Below are 23414 nucleotides of genomic sequence, written 5' to 3' on the forward strand. Positions count from 1 at the left end.
GCCAAGCATTAAAAATTTGTTCATGCTAATAAAAATACAGACTATCAAAGGATGTTAAAGTGGCTAATTGAGATTGCCAACTTTCGAAGGCTGATAATAGGCTAAGTCTGGGAACCTAGCCAAAATTTTTTAAGTCTGGGACCCCTTGACAAGCTTAAAGGACTGAATTAAGCTTTAGGATTTTACGGGGTCTTACAATATCTCCCTCTTGAGAATATTCATCCTCGAATGAGACTGACTGAGAAGGAAGAAAAGATAAACTGACTTACATACCAAACATGAATAACTGAAACATGATTCCATGACTGACATGACCGATAAACTAAATGTATCATACTAAACTTACATATCTGATGCATGGTTAACTGGTTCATAAATGCATGACTCAGTTATAGGTATCAGATGATTCAGCTATTCAGTATCTCAGTATTAGTAGTGAGTTATATCATAGTAAGGCAATATTCGAGTTTCAGTATTTTAAGTCAAGATGATTTCAGTTATGGTTTGTGCATTCATGCATGTGTTCTCATTCAGTACTCTCATGATTATTCAGTTAAGTAATTGTTCATGCATAAGCCCTTGCATTTAGCCTTACCTCATCTGCATACTCGGTATATTTCTGTACTGATGCATTTATGCTATGGTGTTTTATTTGACATCTACTGATGCATTTATCCTATAGTGTTTTATTTGACATCATAGGTTTAGAGGCACGAGATCCAAAGTACCCTTAGCAGCTCAGTCCCCGTCAGCTGCAGTAGACATAGCAGTGAGTCCTCTTCATTCGAGGATGATCCTTTTATTATTATTGCATCAAATTTTATTTATTTTTAGTAGAAGGAGTTAGTTGGAAACAAGTCCCATCAACTCCACAGCTCAGACAATTTAGAGGATTTTTGGATAGATGTATCAATATTCAGTTTTAAATTTTAAGTATTTTTAGGTGTTTTGAACCTTATGGCCAGTTTTCGCATTTATTATCTATATCATGCAGTGTCTAGGTACATATATCAGTTGAGGGTTAGCTTGTCTCCCTTCAAGGTCATCACCACCATGTGACATTTCGATTCTTAAGAATTGGCTTGTTACAAACTTGGTATCAAAGCCTAAGGTTCAAGAGTGTCCTAGGGAGTCTGAAAAGCCACATCTAGTAGAGTCTTGTTCTTGGGTGTGTTGCACCCCACATTTATGTATATGAGGCTATAAGATGTTCTTAGGAGCATTTTTCCTTCTTTCAGTATTCATGTCGAGTGAGTGAGCATGAGCTCGAGTTGATCCTTAGTCTAATACACCTCTTTTTTCTATTTATAGAGTATGCATCCTTGCAGAGATTATGTTCGTAGGGTTATAACCAGCCCCCTCTGCCAGTAGATCTGGAGAATGAGAGTGTGTCACATGTCGAGTTTTGGGAAGCTTTTTAGGCACTAGCCCAAGATGTGACTAATGTTTAGGGTAACCGTTAAGCTGTGGCCCCACCTCAGTAAGATGGGGATTCAGTCGCAGCCAGAATTAGAGATTTCATGACAATGAGGCCGCTAGAATTCTTTTGGTCAATAGCAAGTGAGGACCCACAACTTTATCTAGAGGATGTAGGGAAGATTACCCAAATTATGCATGTTTCTGAGGAGGAAAGTGTAGAGTTAGCATCCTATAGGTTGAAGGATATTGCTCATGATTAGGTAGTGATATGAAAAAAGGGTAGAGGGGAGGATGCAACTCTCATGACTTGGCAAGAGTTTCAGGGTGTCTTCTTCGATAAGTTTTTCCTGCTAGAGATGAGAGAGGATAAGGTAGAGGAGTTTATAAACCTAAGGCAAGGCTCCATGATAGTGAAAGAGTATTTTCTTAAGTTTAACCAGTTAGCTAAGAATGCTCTTGACTTGATAGCTGACCCTAGAGCGAGTATGAATAAGTTTGTGATTGGTGTGTCTGAATTAGTGTTGAAAGAGTGTAGAACTGCTATGCTTCATAGAGATATGGACCTTTCTACGCTGATGATACATACGTAGCAGATTGAGGCAGATAAGATAAAAAAAAGAGAGAGAGTGAGTAAGAGATTCAGGACAGGTAGTCATGTTTCAGATGTTCTTATTCCTTGAGTCAGTTTAGTTGATCAGTATTCTTAGCTTATCAAGTGAAATTAAAGGACAAATATTTCCAAGGGTGAGATAATGTAATACCCCTCAAATTTCTATCATAGTCTGAGCCTTAGAGCATGTCAAGTAAAGCGTAAATCTGGTCCAAAAAGGTCGAGAAGTGTTTTCCCAAGTGATAAATATTTTTAAACCATGTAGATTTTATCTAATATAGACTTTTTATCATGTATAGAATTGAATAAGATTTCCATCGATACTAATTTTGTCAATATCCAGCATCGAACGAGGAAGTTATGGCCATTTTACAGAAAGCAATCGAAACCGCCCAAGTGTGATGGCCGGGCCGACGGACCGTCACCCAGCTCATCGCAACTAAGGCAGTGACTCTCTTTTCAGGCCCAAGTGTAATGGCTAGATGATGGACCAACGAGGCTGCAACGAATCATCGCTGGGACCATAGCGCTGAGGCAGTGTGGCCTCATCCTGGTCCACGTGCGATGGATGATCCAATGGACCATTGCTGAGACCATTACATCGAGGCAGTGTGTTCTTTTTATGACCGTTGTGTGATGGATGATCCGATGGACCGTCAGACTGAGCGACGGACTATCATTTCGACTATTGCAGACCCCGTTCATCATTTTTTTACTCATTTTTAAAAGGGCTTTTTGGTCTTTTTCCCACTCTTTTCATCCCCTATTTATATTCGATCAAGGTAGACAACTTTATTTCTCATCTTCAATATCAAAAACTAGTGTTTCTACAAAATCAAAACCCTTTCTTCTTCTTCAAGAAAAATCAAGAGAAATCAAGAATCTCTCCAAGAGCTTTCAAGAAAAAGTTTCTCTAAGGTATGTAGATGTTGATTCTTTGGTACCTTTCATCCAAGAAGCTCAATAACCCTTTTCTAAAATTCAAAGATCTCATGTTTATGGGTTTTCATGATTTATGTGAGTTTAAATCGATGTTCATGCTATTATTGAGTTTTGATTCATGTTTGTAAGGTTTTCAAGCTTTGACCCTAGTATGTGATATTCATGTGATGTTCATGATAAACCCTCTTCAAGTTTCTTGTTCAGTGATGTGTTTATGTTAATTAAGTAAAGAAAATTGTTGAATAAGCAAAGCATGCTCCCCATATGTTTGATAAAATGGTTATGTGAAGGAATTAAAGCCATTATAGCATGTTGACTAGAAATCCCCAATTGTGTGCAAGACCATGCATGTCAAGTGTTTGTTGAAAAACCTTAGTGAATGAATTGTGACATGATAGCATGAAATTCCCCAATTATGTGCTCTTTGATACATGTTAAGACTTTAATACATGTCAACTGTTTGATACAAGACCTTGTTGAATGGAGCATGATCCAATAGCATGTCCCCCTATGTTATTACATGTTTAGGATTCCTAAATGCTTGAAGTAATGCCTTAGTGATTGTGATGGTGAATGATTGTCCATGGTCTTGATTATTCAAGAATGGTTATGTTTTACTTTTATGTTATCGAGTCCTAGGGGTATTTACACCCAACAATTTAGCTGTTGTCTAAAGCCCGTGTTATTTTTTATGATAATTCCTGTCAAGCCATGATTCTTAGAACTCAGCGAGTTATAGAACTCTATATTCTCAGACAAATATAGAACTTAAGAAATCTCAGTAATCATCGTAATCTTAGTATCGCTAGTAAACTAGCCTCAGTTCTATACCCAACTCAGATCTAGTATTATTCAAGTGTTCAGTTCTAACCTCTATAGCAATCAAGTACTCTATTCAAAGATCAGTGTCATTCAGTTAGATAATGAGATTTAGTAGTATTCCGTCAGATACGAAACCAAGTGAATTCAGCTTAACTCAGTCAGACCATTCAAGAAACATGATCAGTATCAGATTCAGCTTAGTTTGTATTCAGTTAAGAACCAGTTCAGAGTCTTTCAGTTGGGAGTAGGAGCTAGCACCGAGCGAGGGCAGGGATTGAGGCTCCTCATCAGAGTGGCAGAGTCGTTAGGAGAAATCCCTAAACTCTATTACTGCGTAGCCAGCATAGGATGCAGGAGTCACCCATTAGGAAAGACTGGTCACCCGTCAGATAGGCTTGACTATTATATGCCTTAGGCTTAACTTCTTGCGAGGGTCACCCGTCAAATAGGATTAACCAGAGAGATATTTACCCATGGCACGATATTGATACCCTTCCAGCTAGGGTTATAGATTGGACCCTACTAGTTGAGATTCGAGGCATATTGGTTAAGTGACTACTTCCCACAGTTGTAGTTTTAGTATCAATCTTTAGAAATCAGGACTGTCAGATACAGTCATCTATCTCAGTGAGGAACTCAGATAGTTCCATTGATTCATGGACCACCCATCAGATAGGCTTGGTCCTATATAAAGTTATTTAGTATCAGATCTAGGGGTCACCCATTAGATAGGCTTGATTTCAGTCTTATATTCAGTTGAGTAATCTCATTATTAGATCCTGAGATCACCCGTCAGATAGGCTTGATCTCCATCTCAAATTCAGTTGAGTATTCTTGTTATCAAATCTAGAGAACACCCCATCAGATAGGCTTATCTTAGTCTCAGATTCAGTTGAGTATTCTTGTTATTAGATCTAGAGATCACCCATCAGATAGGCTTGATCTCAGTCTCAGATTCAGTTGAGTATTCTTGTTATCAGATCTAGAGATCACCCGTCAAATATGCTTGATCTCAATCTCAGATTCAGTTAATTATTCTTGTTGTTAGATTTGGACATAATCATTTCTCATTATTGATAGTACATTCTGGAATCATCCATTAGCGAGGTTGATCTTTGATTCAGTTAGTCGAGAGTAGTGATCTCAGAATTCAGTCATTGATATAAGTATATTTTGTTAATCAGCTTTAGTATCCTCAGATTTTAAGATCACTCACTAGATAAGACTAATCTCAACTAAGTACTTAGTTATCGATATCAGATGATTCAGTTGTTTAGTATCGCAGTATTAGTAGTGATTTAGATGATAGTAAGGCAGTATCCGAGTTTTAGTATTTCGAGTCACGATGATTTCAGTTATGGTTTGTGCATTCATGCATGTGTTCTCATTCAGTACTCTCATGATTATTCAGTTAAGTAATTGTTCATGCATGAGCCTTTACATTTAGCCTTAACTCATCTGCATACTCGGTACATTCCCGTACTAATGCATTTGTACTATGGTCCTTTTATCATTATTGTATCAAATTTTGTTTATTTTCAATAAACGGAGTTTGTTGAGGACATGTCCCATCAACTCTATAGTTCAGATAGTTTAGAGGCTTTTCGGATAGATGTATCAATATTTAGTTTTGAATTTTGAGTATTTTTAGATGTTTTGAACCTTATGGCGAGTTTTTGCATTTATTATATATATTATGCTGTGTCCAGGTAAATATATCAATTGAGGGTTAGCTTGTGTCCCTTGAGGTCATGACCACTATGTGATGTTCCGGTTCCTGAAAATTGGGTCGTTACATAGATATGCACGAGCGGAAACACATGAATGTAATTGAGTCTGGAACGTGATACATGAGTTGGATATCATGATCTGAACTAATTACCTTGAATACGTGGCTTACGGCTGAGGTCGGAGTTCGAGAGTCAACTTATAAGTACCCCCTTAGTCCAAATTAGATTTATTATGAAAAAAGATAATGGCATGTTTTATGTCATAAAAGTTCAGGAAATTATCGTGTATCTCACCCTTGGGACACTAGGTCCCTCGAAGTATACTAATTTTGCTAAGATATTGAGGAAAACTAAGGTGCTGTACAAGGCACCTACGAACTGAATAGCGGCTGGATATCCGAGATCTGAAGCTAAGACGAAGTGATTAGACCTTATACATTGTAACTGAGACTACTGAAAAGTTTTACATGGGTGCTGAGCATGAATGCATAAATATATTCTAACTTTATCTTATTAACTTAATAACTTATATCTGAATACTGGGCATATAAGACTGAACTGTACTTAGTCTGAATAGCTGGACTGAGACTATAGGGTATTATACATAGGAGGTAATGACTAACTGGGAAACATGAGGTAATTGAACATGAGTAAGGGAAAATTGTATTACCTCTGGAACGTAAGACCAGGTGTTTTATCATAATTCAGAAACATTCTGTAAACTAAGGTACTGTAATACTAATAACTGAGTAACTGATGGCCATATGCTATGTTCAGCTAATCTTAAAATTGGACTGAGTTTTTGATCTGACTACTAGACTAGGACTGGGACTGAGATTGTAGCTAAGATGATAATTGAGACTATAATCATAACTAAGACTGTAACTGAGACTGAATTCTAATTATCTATAACTGAGGTTTATACTGGTATGGGAGTACTAAATTTTGATGGCTAAGTAACTGATAGCTGAAATCCATGGTTCTATAGGACTATCTGAGTCTTTTACTGAATATTAATTACTGAACGGACACTGTAACTGAGGCCTACGAGATGGAACATTAACACTACAGATTCACTGAGGGATCTAAACTGAGGGTATACGTTACATAATCTGAGTTTGACTAAACACTAGGAGTGAAGTCATGAATCCTGTGGGCTAAGCATACTGTAAAGCATGACATAAGTGCATGAGTCATGAGCTGCACGAACTGGGTTTGGAATTTCTAAATTTATGGAACATGATCTTCAACATTAGATAAACTTGGACTCCTCATATAAGGAACTTGAAACACATACTATTCTATGAAAAGCGCATGGATATAAGCTGTATTCGAGGGACTAAAACGAAAAGCAAGCGTAAGTATCATGATGGTTGAAGTATAAAACTTTGCACTAAGATATGAATAGGTCGGAAATCATCTTCCCTTATGGATTTCCTATACAGACTGGTATTACTACTGGAATCTAAAGGCCTAACGTTCAGAGATTTCATAATCAGATAGTTCCTGTATACCTGTCAGGCTGTGTTAGACTACTCACTGGGTGGGGACTGGAAAAAGGTACTGTTAATATTTGGTCTGACCTTAAAGTAGACTACTATGCAAAGAGTTTCAAAAGAAAAAAGAAGCTCCTAAATCTGAAGAAATGTGAACATATAAATGAGCGATTTGTAACATACCAGTGGCTGCATCAGGAGGACTTTCCTAATCCTGTTGGAACTGAAATGCATAGTGTTTGTTTGGGAATTTCCCATAAATAGCGCTGGAATTGGCATCCTGCTGATTCTAGGGACCAGACTGAGTTGAAGTACGACCGTGCTTACTTCTATGGCCAGGCCTAGGATAATCTCAAACCTTGTGACCTGTCTTCCCACATCATTAAAACACATCACTACCAACTCTACATATACCCTTATGATACTTACCACACTCATCACAATGAGGATAAGTAGCAATCCTACTCTCACTACCCTGGGCCTTAGATCCTGGTGCCCTATCTCTACGGTCATTTCTAAACTTTGGTACTGGTGCACTAGCTGAAGATGGAACTGGAGCTAAAAACTTCTATCTATGCTGAGAACGGTTACCACCCTGCGACCCTAGCTGAGAAAAACTACAATTACCAGTTCTAGCCCTCTTATTTTCCCTCTCCTTCTTCTTAAGTTTCTCCTCCTCAATCTGTTGAGCATGGACCATAAGCCTAGATTTGTCCATCTCCTTAATCAACATCAAAGACCTGCACTCCTTAACTACTCTACATGATATCCAAGACACAAACTTATTCATTCTAGATCTACTGTCTACTACTACATGAGGAGCGTACCTGGCTAATTGAGTGAACTTGAGGGAGTTTCTTTTACGCTCATGCAACCTTGTCTAAGGTTGATAAATTCTTACACTTTGGATTCTTTCTTCTCTAAGGGAAAGAAATACCTAAGAAAGTCATAGCAAACTATTTTCATTCTATCGGCTCTGCATCTACCCCCTTTTTTACCTTTCACTTCTTAAACCACGTATGGGCTACATCTTGTAGCTAATAGGCAGCTAACTTTACACTCTCACTGGAAGTCACAGCCATTATATCTATGACTTTCTGAACTTGATCGAGGAACTCCTGTGGATCCTCTTTGAAATTAGAATGGGAGAATAAAGGAGGATTCATTCAAGTGAAGTCCCAAATCCTGGCTGTAGCAGAATTGGCCACTAGGTTAGACGAAATAGTAGCTGGCCGGTCATTCTGAGTTGTGACTGAATTGGCTAGAGTAATGAATGCAGTTCTGAATTCTATATAAGAGACATGCTCATCCAAAGGATCTACCTAGACGGGCTGAGGTGTTGACTGATTCTCTGTTCCTCTTTCGTTAGCCCTTTTAGGAGGCATGTTCTGTAAACAGAAGAGAAGAAGGGATTAAACTGAGAGTTTGACTGGAGCTCATGCGCACTCACATGACATGAATACTGAAAGAAGGGAAACTGTTCCTAAAATATCTCATAGCATCCTGCACATAAGTGAGGTTCACAACACACCCATTTCTAAGACTCTACTAGATGCAGGTATTTAGACTTCCTAGGACGTTGTTGAACCTTAGGATATGATACCAAGTTTTTAACACCCCAAATTTGGTACCCAAAATGCTACACGAATCTCATAATACTAAAGGACCACATTCTAACCCATGACTCATATCTATAACTGAGCCCTAAATAATAATGGTAATATTATAAATGCAGAAACATGAACTGAAAGGCCATAAGATTCAATACTGATACATAATTGAAAATATGGTATAACAATACCAAAAAAACTTAAATAACTATCTAAACATGTTGTAGTCTAAAAGTCTCTAAAACTGAACTGTCTGAATAAAGAGTTGATGGGACAATCCCCAATTAACCCCATCTGCTAAAATAAACTAAGTACTAAAAGAATAAAATAATAAAATAATAACATCCTTGAATGATGAGGAATCACTACTAACTCTAACTGCTAAAACTGGAATGCTACTGATACTTTGGAGCGCGTGCTTCTGAACCTATGATATAAAATAACATAGCGCAATTGCATCAGTGCGATTAAATATATTGGTATGCAAGTAAGGTAGGCTGAATACAATGGTTCATATGCATGAACAATACTAACTGACTGAATAACATGAACGTGAGAATACATACACGAATACGTAACTGTATCTGTGATCATGATAACACTGACTCATTAATTCTGATAACGTGGATTTACTGATATCTGGGTACTAATACTGGGATACAGAAAGCCTAAGTCTATTAAGTACTGAGGAACTGATGTCATATTACTGATAAAGGAATGATTGTTTTAACAGTTCTAATTATGAAGAACTGGTCTGATTGACTGTATCTGACAGTCCTGAAATATGAATACTGATTACATTAATATCGTATAATTAATATAATATTAACTGGGTGACAGTGTCTAACAGTCATAATTCTAATAGAACTAGCTGAGTTCTGTATTGAGCTGAGCGACTGTATCTGATAGTCCTGAAACTGTAGAATTGAACTGAGTTTTAATAGTGAGACTGAATCCAAAACAAAGACTGTGGAAAGTAATCATCTAACCAACATGCCCCAAAACTGAACTGGTGGGGTCTAACCTGTAACCCCAGCTGGAAGGCTGTCAGTATTATGCCACGGGTAAAGACAAGCTATGAGTAAACCCTCTCTGATAGGGAGCTCTTCCATCAACCCCTTCTAGTAGGAAAAACTCAAATACGGTGTCTAATTCCTAAACTCGTAGGGTACATCTCAACCTACACTGGCTATGTAGTTCTGGAACGCAAGGATTGCTTCTAAGTATCACACCCTCTACTAACTAGTAGGTGAGTACCCATCCTTGGGTTCACTCGGTGCTGAATCCTACTCCCAACCGAAGAGACACTGAACTAATTTAAACTGAACTGAACTATTACTAATAGTATCTTTTAGATGATTTGAACATAGTTCACTAAATAACATTGACTGACAAAATACTAATGAGATCGGATAACTGACTGAGATTACTGAGTTTTCGTAAGTCATATAACTAGCTGAATTCTAATGATCATGGATTGAATGGGAGTATAGTGAAAACTAACACTAGCTCTAGGCACACAGCTAAATTTTCGGGTATAAGTACCCCCAGGGCTCGATATCATAAAACTGGCAAGACTTGACACTTCGTGAACACATAACTAATATAATAATTGATAATACAATAAGTTGGGGATTTCATGAAACACATGGTTGTCATAATGTTGTACATGGATGGAATTGCATATAGACATGTCATACTTTCATCAACCTAATCTCATGAACATTCCATCAAATACTCATAATACACACAATATCATGGAAGCCAATTTTAGTCATAAGGGTAAAGCATGCATTTATTATTTGAGTCACAATTGAGCTAAAATACCCAATTTCTATCCTCCTAGCCATTTTGTCAAACACCCTACATGCACAACTTAGGGGATAGGTGAAATCATCAAATTACACATCATAAACAACTCAATTCATGGATCCATCTTGCATGCTAAACGTAGTTTCGTGAAAACACATAAATATTCAAACTTGGGAATCATACAACAAGATAAACATACTTACAAACAACCCACAACATAAATATCATGTTTTATAATTTGTAAGAGGGTTCTTGGACTTCATGGATGAAAGAAATCCATACCTTAGTTCCTGATTTTACCAAGATTGACGAAGATATTCTTAAATTTGAGTATCGAATTTGAATCCTTAATTGAAAGAGGGTTCTTAGAATTCATGGATGAAAGGAATCCATAAATTAACAATTGACATACTTTAGTTACTGATTTTACAAAGATTGACATAGAGATTATTGAATTTGAGTATTGAATTTGAATCCTTAATTGAAAACTCTAGCTTGTTCTTGTCAGAAACTTGAGAGAAACTCTATATTTTGGGTGAAATATGGTTGAATCATGTGTTATTGGGTTTATCTAAGGATGGTAAATTGACCCTTTTTCCCATAAAAACATGGACATTTAATGACAAAAAATTGGGTGCTGACGCAACAAGCGACCCGGCACGTTGATGGTTGCGATGCAATACTCGACGCATCGCTTCATGATCGCGTCGAGCCTCAGAATTTTTGACTCTGGCTGCCTGCACAAATGTTGACCAACGTGATTGGAGATGCGGTGCACCATGATCACATTGGTCCACTATTTTGGGACTCCAAACATGATCTAAACATGTTCTGAAAAATCCAAAACTTTTTTGAAAACACCTACTGACCTTCCTGATCATGAACTAATAAAAATACGGACCATTAAAGGATGTTAAGGTGGAGAAATCAGATTACCAACTTTCAAAGTACAATAATAGGCTAAGTCTGGGAATAAAAACTTAAAGGACTGAATTAAGCTTTAAGATTAGGGTCTTACAATATCTCCCCCTTGAGAACATTCATCCTCGAATGAGACTGACTAAGAAGGAAGAAAAGATAAACTGACGTACATACTGAACATGAACAACCGAAACATGATTCCATGACTGCTATGACCGATAAACTGAATGTATCATACTGAGCATACATATCTAATGAATGGTTAATTGGTTCATAAATGCATTACTGAATATATGCAATGGTAATTAATACCAAGTTTATCATGAAAATCTGAGCATTAAACTAGATAAGTTCAAGGGAGACTATTTCCTTGAATTGAAAATTCTAATGAGCCTAAAATTAATTACTAGATATTCATGAAAGGAAACACATGAACGTAACTGAGTATGGAACGTAATACATGACATGGATATCGTGATCTGAACTGAGTACCTTAAATACGCGGCTTACGATTGAGGTCAGAGTTTCAGGGTCAATTTATAAGTACCCCTTACTCCAAATTAGATTCATTACGAGAAAAGATAATGGCATGTTTTATGTCATGATAGTTTGAGAAATTATCGTGTATCCTCCCCTTAGGACACTAGGTCCCTCAAAGAATACTGATTTTGTTGAGATGCTGAGGAAAACTAGGGCGATGCACAAGGCACCTACAAATTGAATCGCGGCTGGATATCTGGGATTTTAAGCTAAGACAAAGTGATTAGACCTTACGCACTGCAACTGAGACTATTGAAAATTTTTGTGTGGGTACTGAGCATGAATGCATAAATATATACTAACTTTATCTAATTAACTAAATAACTTTTATCTGAATACTGGCGTGTAAGATAAAACTGTACTTAGTCTGGATATCTAGACTGAAACTATAGGGTATTATACATAAGAGATAATGAATAATTGGGCAACATGAGGTAATTGAGCATAAGTGAGGGAAAACTGTATTACCTTAGTGATGCAAGACTAGGCATCTAATCATTATTCAAAAATATTTTATAAACTAAGGTACTGTAATACTAATAACTGAGTAATTGATGGCCTTATGCTATGGTCGGCTAATCTTGAAATTGGACTGAGTTTCTGATTTGACTACTAGACTAGGACTAGGACTGAGATTGTAGCTAAGACGGTAATTGAGACTGTAACCGTAACTAAGATTGTAACTTAGACTAAATAAGGGTTTTCTAAAACTGAGGGTTAGACTGGTGTGGTAGCACTGAATATTGATGGCTAAGTAATTGATAGCTGAAAGCCAAGGTTCTATAGGACTATCTGAGTCTTTTACTGAATATTGATTACTGAACAGACACTGTAACTGAGGCCTGAGGGATGGAACATTAACACTGTAGAATCACTGAGAGATCTAAATTGAGGGTATACATGGCATAATCTGAGTTTTACTGAACACTAAGAGTGAAGTCATGAATCGTGTGGGCTAAGTATACTGTAAAGCATGACATAAGTGCATGAGTCATGAGCTGCACAAACTAGGTTTAGAATTTCTAAATTCGCGGAACATGATCCGCAACATTGGATGAACTTGGACTCCTCATACGAGGAACATAAAACACACATTATTCTATGAAAAGCGCATGGATATAAGTTGTATTCGAGGGACTAAAACAAAAAGCATGCATAAGTATCATCATGATTGAAGTATAAAACTTTGCACTGAGATAGGAATAGGTCGAGAATCATCTTCCCTTGTGGATTCATACACATACTGGTATTACTACTGGGACCTGAAGGCCTTACTTTCAAAGATTTCAAAATCGGATAGTTCTTGTATACCGGTCGGCTTGTGTTAAACTGACTCACTAGGTTAGGGACTGGAAAAAGTCCTGTTAATATTTGGTCTGGCCTTAAAATTGACTACTATGCAAAGTGTTACAAAAGAAAAAAGAAGATCCTAAATCTGAAGAAACGTGAACATGTAAATAAGGGATCTGTAACATACCATTAGCTGCATCAGGATAACTTTCCTGATCTTGTCGTGACTGAAGTGCATAAAGTCTGTTTGGGTGTTTCCCTCTGATAGCACTGGAATTGGCACCCTACTGATTCTAGTGATCGGACTAAGTTAAAGGACGACCATGCTACTTCTAGGGCAAGGCCTAGAACAATCTCAAACCTTGTGACCTGTCTCGCCACATCTAAAACACATATCACTACCGGCTATATATTTATCCTTATGATGCTTACCATACTCTTCACAAAGTGAATGAGTAAAAAACCTGCTCTCACTACCCTGGGCCTTGGGAGCCTGGTGCCCCATCTCTATGATTATTTCTAAACTTTGGTACCGGTGCTCCAGCTAAAGATGGAACTGGGGATGATAACTTCTATCTATACTGATAATGATTATCACTTTGCGACCCTAGCTGAGAAAAACTATAACTAACAGTCCTAGCCCTCTTATTTTCCCTCTCCTTCTTCTTAAGTTTCTACTCCTCAATCTATTGAGCGTAGACCATAAGCCTAGATATGTCCATCTCCTTAATCAACATCGCAGTCCTGTACTCATTAACTATCCTAGACACAAACTTATTCATTCTTGATCTACTGTCTGCTACTACATAAGGAGCGTACCTGGCTAACTGATTGAACTTGAGGGAGTATTCTTTTACGCTCATACTACCTTGTCTAAGGTTGATGAATTCTAACACTTTGGCTTCTTTCTACTCTAGGGGAAAGAATCTACCTAAGAAAGCCGTAGAAAACCCTTCCCTTTCTATGTGTTCTACATCTGTACCCCTGTCTACCTTCCACTGCTTAAACCACGTATAGGCTACATCTTATAGCTGATAGGTGGCTAACTCTGCACTCTCACTGGAAGCCACTCCAATGATATTTATGACTTTCTAAAACTTGATCGAGGAACTCCTATAGATACTCTTTAGACTTAGAACCGAAGAATATGGGAGGATTCTTTCGGGTGAAGTCCCGAATCTTGGCTGCAGCAAAATTGGCCACTAGGTTGGCTGGAATAGCAGTTGGCCAGTCATTTTGAGCTATGACTGAATTGGCTATAGTAGTGAATGCAGTTCTAAATTCTACATGAGAGACATGCTCATCTAGAGAATCTGCCTGAATGGGCTGAGGTGCTGACTGATTCGCTGTTCCTCTTTCGTTAGCCCTTTTGGGAGGCATGTTCAGCAAAAAAAAAAGGAAGGGATTAAACTGAGAGTTTGACTGGAGCTCATGATTACTCGTACAACATAAATACTGAAAGAAGGGAAACAATTTCTAAAGCATCTCATAGCCTCCTGCACATATGTGTGGTGCATAACACACCCATGTACAAGACTCTACTAAATGTGGCTTTTCAGACTTCCTAGGATACTGTTAAACCTTAGGCTCTAATACCAAGTCTGTAACGCCCCGAATCTAGTACCCAGAATGCTACACGGTGCTTATAATATCGAAGGACCACAAGCTAACCATGACTAATATCTGCAACTAAGCCCTGACTAATAATGGTAATATCATAAATGTGGAAACATGAACTAAAAGACCATAAGGTTCAATAATGATACATAACTAAAAATATGGTATAACAATACCAAAACAACTGAAATAATTGACTGAATATGTTGTAGTCTGAAAGCCTCTAAAATTGAACTGTCTGAATAAGAAGTTGATAGGATAATCCCCCATCTAACCCCATCTGCTAAAATAAACTAAGTAATAAAAGAATAAAATAATCAAATAATAACATCCTCAAATTATGAGGACTCACTACTGACTCTGACTGTTGAAACTGAAATGCTACTAATACTTTGGAGTGCGTGCTTCTAAATCTATGGCAGAAGATAACATAGCACAATTGAGTTAGTACAATTGAATATACTGGTATGTAAGTGAGGTAATCTGAATGCAATTATTCATATGCATGAACAATACTGAAACATGAACATGAGAATAAATGCATAAATATGTAACTGTATCTGAGATCATGATAACACTGACTCATAAATTCTGATAACATGGATTTACTGATAACTGGGTACTAATACTAGGATACTTAAAGTCTAAGTCTATTGAGTTCTAAGGAACTGATGTCATATTATTGATAAAGGAATTACTGTTTCTAACAGTTCTAATTATAAAGAACTAGTCTGATTGATTGCATCTAACTGTCCTAAAATCTGAATACTGGTAACATGAATTTTGTATAATTAATATACTATTAACTGGGTGACTATGTCTAACAGTCCTAATTTTGATGGAACTAGTTGAGTTTCATATTGAGTTGAGCGATTGTATCTGACATTCCTGAAACTGTAGAACTAAATTGAGTTCTATTACTGAGACAGGATTCGAAACTGAGACTGTAGGAGGTAATCATCTAATCGGCATACCCCAAAATTGAACTGGTGGGGTCCAACCTGTAACCCCAGCTGGAAGGGTGTCAGTACCGTGCCATGGGTAAAGACAAGCTATGAGTAAACCCTCTATGATATGGAGTTCTTCCGTCAACCCCTTCTAGTAGGAAAAACTCAAATGAGATGTCTAATCCATAAACTCGTAGGGTACATCTCAACCTACAATGGCTATGTAGTTCTGGAACACAAGTATTGCTTCTAAAGATCACGCCCTCTACTGACTAACATGTGAGTCCCCATCCTTGGGTTCACTCGGTGTTGAATCCTACTCCCAACTGAAGAGACACAGAATTGATTTAAACTGAACTAAACTATTACTGATAGTATCTTTTAGATGATTTGAATAGTTGACTGATGGAATACTACTAAGATCGGATAACTAACTAAGATTACTGAGATTACTGAGTTTTCCTGAGTCATGTAACTGACCAAATTTTAATAATCATGGCATGAATGGGAGTATCCTGAAAACTGACACTGGCTCTAGGCACACAGCTAAATTATTGGGTACAAGTACCCACAGGACTCGATAGCATGAAACTGACAAAACTTGACACTTCGTGAACACATAACCAATATCAATAATTCATAATACAATAAGTTGGGGATTTTATAAAACACATGGTTGTCATAATGTTGTACATGGATGGAATTGCATATAGACATGTCATACTTTCATCAACCTAATCTCATAAACATTCCATGAAATACTCATAATGCACATAATATCATGGAGGCCAGTCTTGGTCATAAGGGTAAAGCATGAATTTATTATTTGAGTCACAATTTAGCTAAAATACCATATTTCTATCCTCCTTGCCATTTTTTCAAAAACCCTACATGCACAACTTAGGGCATAGGTGAAATCATCAAATTACACATCATACATAACTCAATTCATGGATTTCATCTTGCATGCTAACGTAGTTTCATGAAAACACGTAAAGATTCTAACTTGGGAATTATACAACAAGATAAACATGGTTATAAACAACCCACAACATAAATATCATGTTTTATAATTTTAAAGAGGGTTCTTGGACTTCATGGATTAAAGGAATCCATAAATCAAAACTTGACATACCTTAGTTCCTGATTTTACAAAGATTGACGGAGAGATTCTTCAATTTGAGTATTGAATTTGAATCCTTAATTGAAAACCCTAGCTTGTTCTTGAGAGAAACTGAAGATAAACTCTATATTTTGGGTGAAATATGGTTTTATCACGTGTTATTGGGGTTATCTAAGGATGTGAAATTGACCCTTTTGACCTTCAAAATGTAGACATTTGATGACTAAAAACTGAGTGCCGATGCTATAAGCAACGCGGCTCATTGATGGCTGCGATATGATACTCGACATGTCGCGCCATGAATGCGTCGAGCCTCAAAAGTTTTGGCTCTGGTAGCCTGCACAAATATTGACCAACGCGATTGGCGATGCGGCGCACAATGATCGTATTGGTCCATTGTTTTAGGACTCCAACATGATCTAAACGTGTTCTAAAAAATCCAAAACTTGTTCAAAAAAACCTATTGACCATCCTGATCATGAACTAATTAAAATACAAACAATTAAAGGATGTTGAGGTAGAGAAATGAGATTACTAACTTTTGAAGGCCAATAATAGGCTAAGTCTGGGAACCTAGCTAGAATTTTCTAAGTCTGGGACCCCTTGACAAGCTTAAAGGACTGAATTAATCTTTAGAATTTTATGGAGTCTTACATACGGATATGTATATGCTTGATCGGGTACCACGCCGGTATGGATATGTATACGTTGGGTTGGGAACCATGTCGGTACGGATATGTATATGTTGGATTGAGTACCACATCGGTATGGATATATATATGTTGGATGTTGGTACAAATATGTATATATTAGATCGGGTACCACACCTATACGGATATATATATATATGTTGGATCTGGTACCACACCGATACAGATATGTATATGTTGGATCGGGTACTACACCGGTACAAATATTTATATGTTGGATTGGATATCATGCTGGTACGGATATGTATATGTTGGATTGGGTACCATGTTGATATGGATATGTATATATTGGATCGGGTACCAGGCCGATACGGTACATGAACATAGATTGTTCCCTGCCGGTCATAACTATTTGGGCAAAAAATAAGCCCTATAGCATGTGTGTACATATTTGTGTTGAGTCTGTGGATGTTTATAGTATGATTGATACTCTTGATGGTTATGTGTCTTGTTTATGAGCACTGTTTGACCTGTTATTGTTGTATTATTAATTCATTGGGTAATTGATTGTGTGATATATATTTGAAAAAGTGAAACTTTATACTTACTTATATGTTGGTTGACTTGCTTCATTTATACGAGTTTTAATGGTAGATTACCAGAATGGCTAGTTATTATTCTTTAATATTATAATAGAGCATTTGGTTGTTAGCCTGATAGTTTAGTGTGAGTTATCTATGATTATTGGATTTATCATATAGATGTAGGTAATGGAAGAGATAAGGTGAATAAAGAGGAATAGTGATGTATTAGTGTTGGATTGTTGTTGATGGTGTGAATTAATGAGGCTGGAGTATGTTAGCAACAAATATAATATTGATGAAGTTGGAAGAGCAATTGAATGATGTATGTTATATAGGTAAAGTAACAATGTTATTACAACCTTAGCTGAATTATATTCCATTCAAGATGTCATGATTTGTTTTTCTTAATTCTATTTTATGATTATATGGACTAACACGGTCGGCCGATGATGCCTACTAGTACGTGTGGTTGTACTGACCTTACTCTTCTACATTCCTTTTTTAAGTGTAGACTGGATGCAGGTTAGTTTGCAGTTAATAGATGGATGACGATATTCAGCACTAACTTCTGCACTTTCTTCCTGGTAGATGTTAGAGTCTTTGTATTATTTATTTTATTGTCAGGCTATGTTGTAGTAGATAACTCTTGTACATGTCTGACCAAGTCTTGGGATAGTGAAGGACACTTGTAAGAAGTTTTTAAAAAAGTTTATTTATAAATATTTAATTTACCTTATTATATTTAATCCAGTATTCCCTTAAAACAGATCTCTTCAGCATATTTTTAGTTGGGTAATAAGGGTTCTCCTAGCTACTTAGAATATCGTAGGTACCCACACGATCCATTAGTATGGGTCGTGACAATCACTAACTATGTCAAATCTTTCTTTCAGTTCTTCCCACATATGCCAAGAAGTAGATGAATAGACAACTCCACTCAAATGATTACTTTATACTATATTCATGATTCAAGATAACACAACAATATTTAACCTTTCCCATTGTCCCCATAATTTTTCTCTGAATTTTGTTCTTTAATGCTCCATCAACAATTTCCATTTTGTTTCTACCTAACAGTTCTATATGCATTAAAAAATTCTAGATAGCATAATTTTTGAAAAATACCACTTACATCAAAGGAGTGAAGGTACAAGGGATGAGTATGATCCATAACTGATCCAAATGTCCATTTGCATATGTATGAGTGGTAGGATGATCATAGTGGTTGAATCCCTTCTAATATTTCCCAGATTCTCAGTAGAATGATCAATTATTCTTAGAATTTACAGAGTTGCAGAATTGAACAGAGTGAGTTTACTTGAATTGAAGACTGCTTAAGCAGAAATTACACCATCAAGCCTTCCGGAATTGACCTTGATAGACTTTGTAGTTACCTGAATTCTTACGGCTTTGATACCATGAAATTAGTTACACTAGAGAGAAGTTCTTAGATATGATTCAATAAAGATGAGTACTCACAAGAGAGTAGAAGAGAAAGAGAAGAGAAAGAGCTAAGCTCATTGATTGAATGAGAGCAACTAAAAATTACTTTGTACATCTGATTTAAAAGTATATATACACACACTGAGTTAGTTGTAACTAACTCTTTACCGACTAATCTAACTGTTAATGTGATCTAGTTAGGCTGCTTAGTATACTAACATGTATTGACTAAAGCTCAACTTCTGATTTAACCACTTAACAATATGCTTCTTTTCTTACAAAGCATAATTTACATAAAAATTTTGCTCAGTTACTGCCACATATGATATATACAGAATCTTATTTTGGAACTTCATCCAAAATAAAATGCTTTTTGCTCAGCCCAATCTCATTCAACATTTCTAAGTCGTGGTCCCTTACTGAATTAGCTTGATTCAGGACATCCACCTTATTTAACTTAATTATTTTAATGTCTGCATTCCCATGATTTCTTGTGTGTGTTCAACTTTATTCTTGAGGTGGTATATTTAATCCAAGTTCTTGGCTTGAACATATTGGAGGAATTGATGGAGTCTCATGAGACAAAGTTGTGGATGCACTATGTTATTGAGGTCGAGGTAAATACTTAACTGGAAAATGAAATTTTCAAAACATACAAGTACGGTAAGATTTTATATGCAATAGTTCAAGAATGATAAATGGCCCCTAAAAATCACAGCAAAGTTCGGAAGTGTAGCAAAGTTTGGCCCTAAAAAAATTGGCAACCAGTACAATAATAGTTTGCATTCATCCGTAGTTGTAGCCACAAATTTACTCAAAACACATGCAAAATACAACAGTTATTCAGCCTCAAATTTTCCCAAACACAAGTTTCATTTGGCTTCGAATCCAACATATAATATGTATAAAACGTGGCAACTACTTGCCCTCATATCTGTCCGAAATGCAACAACCATGGATACAACTACTTGGCCAAGAAGAGCAGAAGTAATAACCTCAAAATGAAGTAGCAATCAAACCAATCTTTTTCAAGCATGCAACTCATTTTCAGCCTTAAAAAATCCAAAATTCAACAGGCATTTGGCCTTATGTTATGACATTTTTCAGCCACTAGTCAATTTATTCATTGTCAAATTACAAATAAAAAGACCACATTTTCCTGCTCTTTCACCTTTGTTTATGGACTACACATTATAGAGGAAAGGAAGGATCTATGGGATACTCCGAGAATCGTTCACTCAATTTGAAAGAGACTTTGGCTAATTATGGGGAAATTCAATACTTTTTATCTGTTGAATACGAAGTACATGGTGCTCCTGTTGCATATTTTAGAAATTATAAATTTTTATTCTTATGTTGATTATTTTTGGACTGGGACAACTTTCTAGAAGAAAATGTCAATTTTTTTGATAAAATAGACAATTTATATCCATATCGATTAAGTGGTTGGGAATCTTGATTGACTCCAAAAGTATAGTGGCATTGAGGTTGAGTTTAAAATTTCAAAGGTTCTAATCACTCTTTCATACTATTTAATATTGAGGTTAAGTCAAAAGTATCGATTAAGGTTTGATTGATGATGTTGTGAGGATGAGATGAATAAAATCTCCATAATTAAGGAATCAAATATATTTATTGGTAAACACTCTATTTGCATTAATTGCCATAAGATTTTAGATTGAAGATCTTAATTTTTTTGGTACCTATATATGCACTTGAAAAAAAAAAAATTTTTACATTGTTAAAATTTATAGTGAAATTGCTTTTACTCAAAACAACAAACAAAAGAATACAAATTCGAACAAGAGAAAATTCAATAAATAAAAAAATATTTTTGCCTCATAAGCTACTATCATTTCACACATGAACTTACTAAGAGATATTTTATAGAAGAAATACACCATTTTTTTAGTAAAAAGAATTCCAACAACATGATTCTAACTAAGATAAATATTAAATTTGTAATTATTATGATTTTACAGATTGATAATGGTATATAAAAACAAAGAAGTAAACTCAATTAATGTTATGAGTTTTATTCAAATATTCAAGAAAGAGGAAGTAACATATAGCTCTTTCCTTTTTTAAGTTCAGTTCCATCAAACAATAATGTGATGATTTCGTTACCATAAAAACACCCTTGGTGTTAAGACTTTAAGCCATGATTGGTGTGAATCATACATCCACACCAAAATTTTTGTCCATTAAAAAAAAAAAGCTTTAAGCAATGTGGATGGAAGGTTTTAAAGAAAAATTTAGGTTTCCACATTATTTAAAAAAAAATTGATGGTCAGAACTTCAGTGCTAGGTGAAGGATTCACACCAGCCATGACTAAATATTTAATTAGAGAATATAAGAAAATGTAATAGTAGATCTCAATACCAATAGTGTATTTCTAATGATAAAACCATTACATTATTTGATGAAAATAAATTCAAATAACAAAAAGGTAATAAAATTTTGGTAACTTCCTCTTTCAAAAGGGTTTGAACAAATCTCATAATATTAACTAAGTTACCATCTTTGTTTTGTTGATAAAATATTGGTAACTTCCTCACTCAAAAAGGTTTGAATAAATCTCAAAATATTAACTGAGTTACCTTCTTTGTTTCTTTGTAAATTCTTAATTTGTAAAGATCATAATTACACATGTAATATTTTTCTTAATTTAAATAATGTATCTAGATTTTTATTTTTTATTTTTTTTGTGTTATTTTTAAATGGAATATCTATTAGTAAGTTTATGTATATAATGATAATAATTTGTGAGGTAAAAATAATTTTTCCAATTGTATTTGCATTTATTTTTCTAAATTTTTCTTGTTCAAATATGTGTACTTTCTTTTATAGTCATGCTTGGTAAAAGATTTTCATTATAAATTTTCAAAGTGAAAATATTTATTGTCTAAATCATGTAAGTACCAAAAAAATTTAAGCACTTCAATTATAAATTTTAAGATAGTTAATGCGTATTTTGTAGCATTTATAAATTCGTAAAGTCTAATCATAACTTACAAAAAATTTAAAATGTCATGATATGAAAGTCTAAAATCTTAACACTATTAAAAATGTATAAATCCTTTAAAAACATTTTCGTAAAATTGTGATGCATTATGTTTCTAAATAATTCAATAATTTTTTATCTCTTTTATTTGTTTGACTACCTGATAGAACACCAAAAAAGAAGAAGACAATTTATAAGTGGTTAGCCAAAAGAAGATAAAAACCATCAAGGAACTTGTTACTTCAACTATACTAATCAAAAGTAGAAGCCAAATAGAGGGATACCCAATGAACCCCAAAAAGATAGCCACACTTAATAAAGTAATTCTCGTGTCTCAATTTTGTATGACTTACTTTTTTTTAGTCAATCTAAAAAAGACATATTTTCTCTATTTTGTCGTAATTTAATTTTAAAATGCTCAATTTACCCTCATTGAAACGATTTATTCTAGACCACAAATTTTAAAAGTCTTTCTTTTTTTCTTAAATTTTGTGTTAAATCAAACTAATTCACATAAAGAGATGGGAAGAGTGTGTACACACTAGTTTAAATCATGTGCAATGTAGTTGTATCCCATGCTAAATAGTAAATACTTTAAATATATTATTAGAAATATCTGATGAGTTGCATAGAATTGAAGTGAAAAAATTTAAGCAAAAATCAAAAGATTGTATTAGCTAAAAATCAGTACTAGTGGATGTCTCAGTTTTATTGTCACTAGTCAATTTATTCATTGTCAAACTACAATTAAGAAGACTATATTTCCGTCCTCTATTATCTTTGTTTATGGACTACACACTATAGTGGACAGGAACGATGTATGAGATTCTTTGAGCCATTCATTTACCTTGAC

This window comes from Capsicum annuum, chromosome 5 (genome assembly GCF_002878395.1).
Source record: "Capsicum annuum cultivar UCD-10X-F1 chromosome 5, UCD10Xv1.1, whole genome shotgun sequence".
NCBI classification, from domain to species: Eukaryota; Viridiplantae; Streptophyta; class Magnoliopsida; order Solanales; family Solanaceae; genus Capsicum; species Capsicum annuum.